The following is an 11,540-nucleotide window of genomic DNA, read 5'->3' on the forward strand; positions in this document are numbered from 1 at the left end:
ACCCATTATTACATTAGCATTACCTAGTGAATTTAAACAAGTAATTGTTAGCATTAAAGCTAGCATTAAACAAGTTTAACAAATGGTCAACATTTAGGCTAAATTACAAAAATGTAATTATCTTTTTTGTTTGAATGAGGCCTTTATTACCTCGGACTATAGCCAACTAGTGTGATAACCAAGCGGCAACATCCCGTGCTGAGCGCTGAGGCCAATACGGAAGTGCAAATAACTGCAGTTCACTGGGTGGCCACTTGAGGCTGGCTCCAAGAGGGAGTCAATTCCCATTGACTCCCATGTTAAAAAGCCCGACTTTAGAGCAGAATTAAACGTGTTTACAGCCTGGTTCAAAAAACGAGTTTAGTCTCAATCAGTAAGTTCTTCCTCCATGACAACTCTGGGGGGGGTGAATTTTTTTCTAACTCGCTCGTTTAGATAATATAGAGGTTTGAAATTATGAATAATTATCACTTGATTGACACGTGACGTCACCGTTAGCTCGTCACTCTGGCTGTTAGCCTGTGGTCTGCTCGGCTTCACCGGAGCTAACAGGCTAATCCCCGTCTCCGAGCACGAGTCTGTGGAGGAGTTTTCACTCACATGTGAACATCATCGTCTGTTGTTCGGCTGATGTCCTGACGGAGAAGTGGAAGACGTCTGTGCTGCAGTGTCTGTGGTGAGTAAAGCACTGTCTTTGATTTACGTGTCAGTAGTGATGAGCAGGTATCATTGTTACCTGGCTGGTTAGCTTAGCTCCGCTAACCTCCAGGCAAGATAGCAGCAGTAACGGCGATGCTAACGGGAGGGATGGGAGTTATTAACCCGACATGAAGCGTCCACACAGCGGAGAGAGGAGCGTTAGAGTTCATGGTGATAAATCTTTTAAACTGAAGGCGACTGTGTGTTTAGTGAATATCATCAAGTTAGATATCTAACGTTATGTAAAGTTGTTCAGCTCCCCAACCCATTTAGCTTGACTACGTTACTGTGAGTAACTTCAGTAATAATGTTTTATTAGATTATTGGTTCAGAAATAACGTTAGTGCAGCTGCTGCAGTGTGAAACTTATTGAGCTGAACTTTATTTATGAATGAACAGTTTACCTACCAGGTATAGACCTGTTTTCATAACTTACTAACAATTAAAGCACATTATTGCACATGATGCATTACATTATATATGCAATACTTTTAATGTGAAATAACTCCATACTGCACATTCATTGTAGTACACTGTTTAATCCCAAACCATATTCAGATACATACTTAAATATCCACAGAATATAAGGACACAGACTTTGTTTGAAAGTAGCACGTATCTCTGCAATAATGCCATACTTTTATGTTTCCTGTCATTTTATTAGGGACGGAGGAACCTGAGGGACACAGCTGTGCTGACCGTGTTCTGTCTCTTATGTCAAAAAAGAAAAGACAACACTTTTTATCTAAGGTTTATTAAATCAGAAAGTAAAAGATGAACATTGTTGTGATAGTGTTAATTTTACCAACCATAATGGATATAGAAATTGACTCAATATTATTATCATGTTGACCAGCCTGAAGCTGCCGATCTCCACCATGTTGCTGCTGCCACAGTGGATTCTGAGGACATCAGGTGTTGCAGTGCCTCATGAAATGAAAAAAGTCATGTTAAAGGATGTTTTATGCTAAAATCATTGTCACATCTGTAGATATTAAGGAACAGAGGAGAAACATGATCATTTACAGATACTGTACAATACAATAATTACAATAATTTTGACACATGTAATATCAGCTGTGTTAAGCAGCCAAGACGGGTACCTACAGTTTATTCTGTGTTCAGCAGGTGGAAGCACCACAGATTTCAGCCAAACTGATGTACTAAAAGAAATAAACATTGTATAAATATATAAAATGTCTTTCTACCACATCTGTAATATTCAAGGGTGATAATCTCTCACAGTGCTGTTGATAACAGTCCACTTCAAGTCCCTCAACTTCTCACAGTGTTAAAACAGATACATATATAATAAATATGAGCACTGTTTACAACAGTGGTGTGTGGAGATTATAATCACATCTAAACTGTTATATAATTACACATCTGCACTGAGTCTAATTCACTGTGAATTCATAACAGGCTAAAAAAGAGATTGTAATAGTAATGGCGGTTATACAAGTCTGTATCACATGCAGCTTATTAATATTAACTTATTAAAATTACAATCAAATGACAAAACACAACTCTTTACTAAAGCTAGTTAACTTGCTTCAAACTTCATTAGATGTGTTAAATAAACGGTGAATTACCTCAATAACATCAAAAACCACTTGAGGCTTGTAAGTATATGTGGTATGATTATGATAAGAAATAAATCAATAGGTTTTATTGTTGTAAAGTTTCAAGGTAACTTACCTCTGTTCGGTTCGATGTTACGACCGCGACCATCCCGGAGCAACAACACCGCAGCGCTAGCCGGTTAGCAGTCGCGGGTAGCATTTAGCCTAGCTCCTTAGCCTGAGCTAACCAGGAAACGATAAGCTCTGTGGGCGTGGCTCGGTTGTCAGTCTTCACTCGGCCCGCCTAGCGTCCACTCGCGCGCCGCCTTTTTGCCCATTTATGGGTTAGCCCGGAACTAGGAGGAGTCAGGCCCCGGCAAGATGGCGCCGGGTGAAACGCCCACTACGAGCCTCATTTTCACTCTACAGAAACCAACGGGTGACGTCACGGACACTACGTCCATCTTTATATACAGTCTATGGTGATAACGACCTAATAGATCGTTTTAATATAAATTTACTAGCTAATTGATGGATAGATTCCTCGTTAGCTACCTCAGTAGATAGATAGATAGATAGATCAAGTCCTCTCACTCCCTCTCTGACTCGTTCTTATTTCCCACATAATGAGGGGTCTAATGGAGGAGGAGGGGGATATCATCATTCAGGCCGGGCGCACACGGGGCGAGTCGTGATTAGCCGGCAATTTATTCTGGCGGGCGCGATTGAGAGGAAGGGGGCCCAGAAATGGTAATGTGTTTAAATGTCAGAGGAAAGGTACGGTTCTCATCAACCTTTGGTCACCCGTCCGCTTTGAATATTCTTATTGCCGTCATGTTTTAGTAATGAGAGTTGAAAAGTAAGTAAAATTTAACCTTCGCTGTACCTGAGGAAACTATGAATATTAACGAGGCCTATTATGTGTACCTGATCTGAAAGAATTTTAACCCCGCTCCTGGCTGCCGGCTCGCTCTCTCTCTTTCTCCCCACGCCTTCACTTCATCCCTCTCTTCTTCCTCTTTTTCTCCTTGCGGTCGTTTGCTCCCTGCTTCTCCTCCGTTTTCCTTATTTTCTCGGTTATTGTCTGTTTTCTCTCCTGCTCTCCGCCATCATCTTCAATTTCCTTCCTCTCCACCTCTCTCTTCCTCCGTCGCTCTGTTGCTCTCTCAATCATTTCTCCACCTTCATCTCATAAGCCCTTTTCAGCCGCATAATCCGTCCGTCTTCAACGATCTCTTAACGGCATTTAAAAGGATATAGATCGTGTTCCCGTTAATAGTTTGTAATAGTTTCATGCACAGAGGTCAGGACTACATTTATATTCGGGAATAATAGAATAAATAGCTCATCACCATCACTGGGTCTTAATTACATCATCAACCATTGATTGTTCTCATGTATTCATCAGTTATTGCACTGGATAGAAGACGGGAGGTTTTGGTAACAATAACGTTCAGGATGGCTGCATTTCATAGAGTCCTGTTATTGTGAATTCTGGTTCTCTGACATGGTTTACTTACAAGATTAATGGAGCTGAGCCGTCATCAACAATTACTGCAATATGCAAAATAATAGGTCCTTAAATCTACTTTCACTTTATTTAATGTTAAAAACAACAGAAAGGAAACAATAGAATAACAATAAAGTTCGATTAGTTCGGTTCTCTAATGTTTTTATACCAAATTCATCATTTAAGCTACTTTCATTAAGGACTAAGGCCCAGATTTGGACCCGAGCAGCATCTTTATTAACGGATTAAAGAGGAGCTGCTACTGATGACATTCTTCCTCCGCTCACTCGTGCTCGTTACCATATTCCTTTCTTTCTCTCCCTCTGTCATCCCTCCCTTCTCTCTCATTTCTCTCTGTCACGAGAGAGGAGGAGGCTGTTTACCATGCAGAGATGGTGTTTGCATAGATCAGGCCGGCGTGGGATGTCTGTGTGTGTTGGACGGAGGGGGGTGATACTCTCTGGATTAAGGCTTGATCAAGGCACCATGAAGACACACACACACACACACACACACACACACACACACACACACACACACACACACACCTCCCCCAGAGAGGGAGCCTGTTTTTTTTGAGAGGGGGGGAACTGAAGCATCTTTCTGCATTGGACAACAAAGATGTAGGAAATGTTTACTTAAAATAAGAGATGATTTTCTGTGCATGCAACACACACTGCACATGTGTTTGTGTGTTTATTAGAAAAATTGTAAAGGGACAAAATTTGTTTATGAAAACAATAACAGAAACATCTACAATGGCATTCAGTGGAACCACACTTATTATTTTGTATTTACAATTAAACTCACTAGATCCAGATGTTTATTTGCATCTGCACCAAACTGTACATCCTCCCCTTTTTTTATAAATCAAGCTTTATGGATTATTCTCTGAAAAATCAACAAAGATATTGACAATGATTCACAATGTTAAAGAAAAACATTCCTGCACCAAAATGTAAAGAGTTCTTCTCCGACTCACGTCAGTCCAGTTGTTTTGATGGTATCCTGCAAACTACCAAACGAACACAGATGGAGACACACCCCCCGACGGAGGTAATAATTATTACTTGTGTATAAACACAAACTACTTCCTTCATTTTAAAGTATATGATTCTATCACATTTCAATACAAGTCAGGCATTACAATCAAATCCTCTCACCCCCACATATTTGATGCACTCCTCACAGGGGGTCCCCCTCTCTCTTATCCCAGTTAATGTCCACCAGCTTGGGCCTCTTGTCCTGAAAGCGCGCCCTCCCTCCTCCTGCTGTGATCTCTGGGTAAGCCGGTAACGGCCCAACACTTATTAGCTCTCTTTATTGATTTGGGGAAGAGATCCAGGGCTGAGCCGCTCTCATTAGCACTGGATAAAGTCATAATCCACCGACCTGCGGGGTCAGACTCACTCTGCTTTTCTGCCTCAGCGCTCGGCTGCCGTCTCGGCCTCTGCCTCGAATTCACACGTAACGAGTTGATTCCAAGATGTTGCACTAGTTAAATGATAATGAGGCTTTTCCACCGGACCCGCGATGAAAGGCGTTTTCTCTGAAACACTCCACCACATTTTAACTTTTCTACATATTCCATGTAAACGAAGAAAACGTTTTCTTCTCATCAGAAATTTCTCAGGAAGACAGAAAATGTAAATTGTGGCACTAATCAAAAATCTTAATTGAAGTTTTCTTTCCTGTCCGTGATACTTTTCTATTGATTTTAACAAACTTGGCAATTTTTGCCTTTGTGTTGGATCAGCCTCGTTTATAAAACACTCAGATTCAGTGCCTGGTTCTTTGTGCAGCTTCTGAGGCTTTTTAACACACGTGTGAGTGTGGGTCATTTTTAATGTTACCTCGTGTTGTTTTTCAGCTCTGATATAACAATAGAGCAAAGATTACAGTATAGTAACCGTGGACTGTAAATAAAAAATGGACTTGGACTCTGAGCCCAGACAATGAGGCCAGTGTAGAAGTTTGGGAAACCTGCAGTTGATAAGACTGGTTTAAAAAGAAATCAGTTTCTCCAGAAGTCTTCGAGATAAAAGATTCTTCTTCTCACTTTATAACGTCAGTAAACATTTTCCTCAGGAGTTTATGTCTCAGTCTCTGGTTTCCAGTGTTCATCGATACAGCATGAAGCTCATTTTGTTAATTATGATCATTTAGAGTCTTAAATCACTGGGAGCTCTTTTGATTGACATCTACCAGCATTGTCCTCGTGCCCTCAGTCAGGCTCCACCCCCCAATCCTCCAAATATGGTAACTTCTGTTTTTTAAAAAAAAACAATATGGCGCCGGACAAGATGTGACACTGGATGACATCACAGTGTGTTGTTACATCATAAGAACAGGTTTGTGGTTATTGTGTGCGATGATGTGGGGAAGAAGATTTGTATTAAACTCAAAGGAAGTTTCAACCAAAAAAAAAAAGTTGTATTTAAAATCAACTGCAACAACAAATAAATTCATCTTGAGGGAAATTAGTTCACAACATTTCCTGTTGGCCTGATAAGATATTTGCTGATTCGGACTCTCAGTAAAATATTCATAAACTTGACGTCGGATCTTGCAGCACAATATCTTTGCTTTGGTTTGAATCAGTATTTGTCAGCTTTTTTTTCCAACCAGCTGAAATGGATGCAAAACGTCTTCTGGGCAAATTTACCAACATCTTTTTATTCCCTCATGTTCCAGTAACTCCAAACCAACATTTCTCTTTTTCCCATTTGAATGTGAAAACGCCTCTTTGTGACTGTTCTGTACTTTAGATGAAGGAAACATTTCTATTTGTCTGATTGTGTCGGTGTTTTGAAAATGGAAAATGAAAGTTGCTGCTTCTCCCAACTGACGGCTTTCTATTGTTTTCATTTTTTTAGAGATGATATTAATATTTGTTCATTTTCATAAATCAATGAAACAAATATGTTCCAGTCAAGTGGTTTTACTTTTTCCAAAATTTTTCTTGTGTCCAAACAATTTTTTTTAGATCATATCAGATTTTTATATCGGCCTGTCAAACTCAGTCATTCCACTCGTCACTTCCCCTTCCTCAGTAGAGTTGGTGGAAATCTTCCTCCTCCACCTCCTCCTCCTCCTCCTCCTCTCGCTCCCAACCCGCTCCTGGCTGGGATTTATCGATCTGCCGGTGTGATAGAGGTGGGAGGTGCGTTCACAATGCGGCGGGGGTCTTGCTGCTCGGGCTGCATGTTTCAGAGGGCCAATCGATACCGACGCCTTTTCTCCCCTTCAAAGCTTTTCATTCACACAGACAAACAGGGAGAGAGAGGAGACGTGAGGAGCAGGGGAAGGAGGAGGAGAAGAGTGAGTGACATGGGAGTCTTCTTTTTTCTCCTTCTTCTTTTCTCTCCCTCACCTTTCTCCTCTGTCCTCTCTGGACTCGTTGCCCAGCCTCAGCGTCAAACTCGGGGAGGAGGGAGAGAGAGAGATAGAAGTGCAGAGACGAGAAGAAACGATGAAGAGGAGGAATGAGGAGGAAAATTAAAAGAATGTAATTTATTATCTGCTTTTCAGAATCTCAATATCGTTTATAAATCCTGATTTCATTTCCCATTTGATGACACTTTGCCAACCTGTTAACCTCGAAGACTTTGAGATGAGGGATATTAGAGTTGAAGGTATCGTTGATGAAGATTGAGGAGGAGACAGAACGAGGGAGGTGCAGATGGACGAGCGGGAGGTGTGAGAAACAGAAGATGATTCCAAGTGATGGAAGACAGGCCTGAGGATGTGAGGAGCGTGAACTCACACAGACAGAGAGCAGCTCCGCTCTCAGTAGACCTCGGCGAGGGTTCGACTCCCGTTGTCTCCGCTCAATAGTTTTGTCCTCAAGGTTATTAAATCAATTAGGCTTCCTCTTCATCCTCTCCCTCTTTCTTTAAAAGAATCTTTTCAGCCTCAGCGGAGCTGGAAGAAAGAAACGTAAACTCACAACACGGCCACAAATGATTGATAACAAGACAGCGAGTCCACGCCGCTGTTTCGAAAAGTCGTCTTACACATAACAACAAAACACGAGTTCAACCTTGGCGAACACTCGTGTTGACAGACGTAACGAAACCCAGAACATATCTTCTAATGGACCAAACAGAAAATACTGGTTCTTCTGTCGACACAAACATTGTTGACAGGAGGTTGTGTAGTTTTAGTGTCACTCAGCTGCTGGTGTTTTGTTTTGGGTTCGATCCCGTGACGTCATCGTAGAAAATCCACGTATCTCTGCAAGACGGGACCATCGTCTGCGTAATACGAAAGCTTTTTGAAAAGTAAATACTTTATATATATTATAAGTTCAACCCTGACATTTTAAACTGTGTTGTCGTCGTCGTCGTACAAACTTAATGCAAACGATGTGATGATGAACTTCAAGTTTTATTATGACTAAAATCAAACACTCTCCCCTTCGTCCGGCGTTGTTCGTCTGTATGTTCTGATTTGATTCCAATATCAGATCTTTTTAAATACGATACTGCATCAAACACGTTTTCCAGCGTACACATCATCTTCCTCTCTCCGTCTGAGATGTTCTGTGAGGAGAAGAGCTGGGAGTTGTAAGGTTAAACCCCATCCATTAACAAACAGGAAAAATAAAGCCTTGATTGTTCAAACACAGACGCCGCTGAGCGTCCTCCTCTGGGACTTTGATCCTGGGCATCAAAGACCGTCAGCACGTTCAGTCCGCTGATCCACAGACGACAGCCTTCTCTCATCGGCTGTGACGGACGTCTTAAGCTCTGACGGACACAGGAAGTGTTGTCACTGATGTTGGACTGTTGTGTCCTCCAGCTGGAGATTAGCAGCGGGTTTCGTACCTTCACACCAGACGAAGTTTTGTCCTTGGCAGACGATGTTAACTGAATATTACAGCAGCGTCAGTAGTGAACCGCAGCAGAACCTGTCGGTGGGTAAACCTTCCTCGAGCGCTCTCCTTGTGTCTCGGCTCGTAACGTGATCCGTGGCCCCGGGCGTCAGAGACAATTACATTTTGGCGATATCTCTTCCTTTCTTCACCAGAGGTTCTCGCTAATTTGATGCTCTGGCGAGGAAGATCGTTGGCTTTAATACAAATCATGTTTCAATCGTTACTTGAAGACCTTAAGCCCCTCTGCGGCTCTCTGGAGGGCCGCGGTAATGAGGCCTGCTGGGATTTCAATCATTTTTACATCTGTTGAAAAATAAGGAGAAAAGAGAAGAAGGAGGAAAAAAAAAAAACTGAGAAAAAAGAAAAATCCACTTCTCTCCCCTCCGCCGCTCCTCCTTCTTTTAACTCTGTTGAAAAAAATAATTTGTTTTTGAGGATTGATAATGAAAAAAACATATAAAGCCTTTTTTTTTTTTTTTTTTTTTCTGCTTTTGTGTTTTCAAAAAAATTCTCCGGCCTTGAAATCTCTCAGCGAAGTACCTCGATGCTTAAAACTCCCCAAACGATTTCCAAAGCCCTCTCGTCTCCCTCCCCTCGCTGCAAAATAAATAAATCTTTCTGATATTAGATTTCAGACACCTCTTTATCACACGAGCTCACTCTTTCTCCCATCATGCCCCTGTGTCTCTGTGGCTCGTGGTATTTTCCACTGACTCTGTCGTCTTCTCCCACTTTTCATTCGCTCTAAATAATTGTGCCCAAGGTCTGTGAGGAAGAAGACGTACCTGGAGTTTTGAACTTCTTTTTCTTTATTTTTCACTCAGCATTAATTTAACATAGTCACAGTCGATGCTGTCTGACAGCCTCCAGCAGAAAGAGTCGGAGCGTGATCCTGAACAATCTGAAGAGGTGAGGTTGAAAATAAACGAGGCGCAGGTGGTGATGATCGGTTCATTTAGCCTTCAACTTTCTCCTCATCGAGCTCGCAGAGGTCATGAGAACTCACAGACAGATTTTACTCCTGTCTGGATTCTTTTTCACCAAAACTGTGATTGTGATCATGTGGAGCAAGTTGCAGTCGAGCAGAACATCACCGACGTCACAGAGGTCGGAGGCCCTCTCTCCGTGTTAAAGAGATTGGTTTCAAAATAGGTTTTAATAGTTTAATTAGTAATCAATCACATTACTCAGCTAAACAACTTCACGTCCTCCACACAAGTTATAACATTTCCACACAAGAGGAAACTGTGTCCATATCATCACAGAGACCATTTCTCTCATTTCAGGAACTGTCAATGTTTCCTGTGAGTTTGGAGCCTGAGGCGAGTTCAGTCCGGTCCGACCGTCACCAGGTGATGAGACACATTTAGAAACCTCCGAAGCAGCAGCGAGGATCCTCCTGAGTCTTGCAGCTCTGATGTAACAGTTACAGAGGAAGTCGTAAAGCTCATCATGATCTTAGAGGAATATCTGGATTTTAAACACATCACCTGCACGTTGGGTCCAAACAACACTTTACTGCAGCAGCATTAAAACCCAACTCCTCCGCTGGAGTTTTGTGTAATGAACTCCTCAGATATTCACACTTTTAAAGATTAACAATGAAAATCAACTCTGATTAAATACCAGAAACACTTGATCTTGAAGTAAAATCAAACATATTGGATTATTAGACCCGTCACTGAGGTCTGGTCCCCACATCAGGGTTTCATCCTGATGATGGTGGATCAGAGGAACCGGGTGAGACACCTCCACATCTACACTGTTCTTTATTTTCCTCTGTTTTATTTTTACTTCCTGTTCCTCCGTCCCCTCATGTCCTGACTGACCGTGTCTGTCTCTTAATTTGAAAAAAAGACTCGATGTGCTTACATAACGACGCCTGCACGCTTCGCCCTCACCACATGCACATACATGTGCCACACAGCACCGAGCATCTCCCGATGTAAGCATGATTGCACAGCGTGTTAGAGCTCGACATGTTCTCTGACCCACTTTCTTCCCTCAGTTATAACATGTGTGTGTTTCCTTCCTGCCGCCTCCACTTCATCAGACAGAAACAGTCGAGCTGACGCAGAACAAGTGTCTTTATTTTGAAAAGCTCCAACGGATCACGTTTCCTGGAATTCAGCAGAAATTTGAAAAAACAGGGAAAGTTTTCGCAAAACTTCAGTTTAAGTCAAAAATATATATAAGATGCAAAACTCAGTCAGTGAGTCAGTCAGTGAGTCAGTCAGTGAGTCAGTCAGTGAGTCAGTCAGTGAGTCAGTCTGTGAGTCAGTCAGTGAGTCAGTCAGTGAGTCATTATGTGAGTCAGTCAGTGAGTCAGTCAGTGAGTCATTATGTGAGTCAGTCTGTGAGTCAGTCAGTGAGTCAGTCAGTGAGTCATTATGTGAGTCAGTCTGTGAGTCAGTCAGTGAGTCAGTCAGTGAGTCAGTCAGTGAGTCAGTCAGTGACTCAGTCACTGAGTCATTATGTGAGTCAGTCAGTGAGTCAGTCAGTGAGTCAGTCTGTGAGTCAGTCAGTGAGTCATTATGTGAGTCAGTCTGTGAGTCAGTCAGTGAGTCAGTCAGTGAGTCAGTCAGTGAGTCAGTCAGTGAGTCAGTCACTGAGTCATTATGTGAGTCAGTCAGTGAGTCAGTCAGTGACTCAGTCAGTGAGTCAGTCAGACATACTCTACTATCTTCTATTGTTGTCTTTTATTAACTTTTAAATTAAATAAATACAGAAATCTGGAGCTTGTTTATATTCTGTTTACACTTTATATCTTCTTTTATTTCGTTACTTTACTGATATACATGTATGAACTCTCCTCTTGCTGCTGTAACACTTCAGATTTCTAATAAAGTCTAATCTTAAAACACAGAAAGTCTTCCCTCATCAAGAGGCA

At 41.8% G+C, this 11,540-nt stretch overlaps 2 long non-coding RNA genes across 2 annotated transcripts; one reads left to right on the plus strand and one right to left on the minus strand.

The window, feature by feature from the left end:
* The first annotated feature begins 252 nt into the window (after window positions 1–252).
* Window positions 253–1,478, plus strand: LOC138404875 (uncharacterized). Its single transcript, XR_011238633.1, has 2 exons — window positions 253–676; window positions 1,364–1,478. It is a non-coding gene; the product is annotated as an uncharacterized lncRNA (long non-coding RNA).
* On the minus strand, window positions 1,438–2,641 carry LOC138404874 (uncharacterized). The gene is made up of 3 exons (XR_011238632.1): window positions 2,398–2,641; window positions 1,807–1,862; window positions 1,438–1,626 (listed from the first exon to the last, which is right to left on the minus strand). It is a non-coding gene; the product is annotated as an uncharacterized lncRNA (long non-coding RNA).
* Window positions 2,642–11,540: the final 8,899 nt, after the last annotated feature.

Source organism: Paralichthys olivaceus, chromosome 15, assembly GCF_024713975.1.
Source record: "Paralichthys olivaceus isolate ysfri-2021 chromosome 15, ASM2471397v2, whole genome shotgun sequence".
Classification (NCBI taxonomy): domain Eukaryota; kingdom Metazoa; phylum Chordata; class Actinopteri; order Pleuronectiformes; family Paralichthyidae; genus Paralichthys; species Paralichthys olivaceus.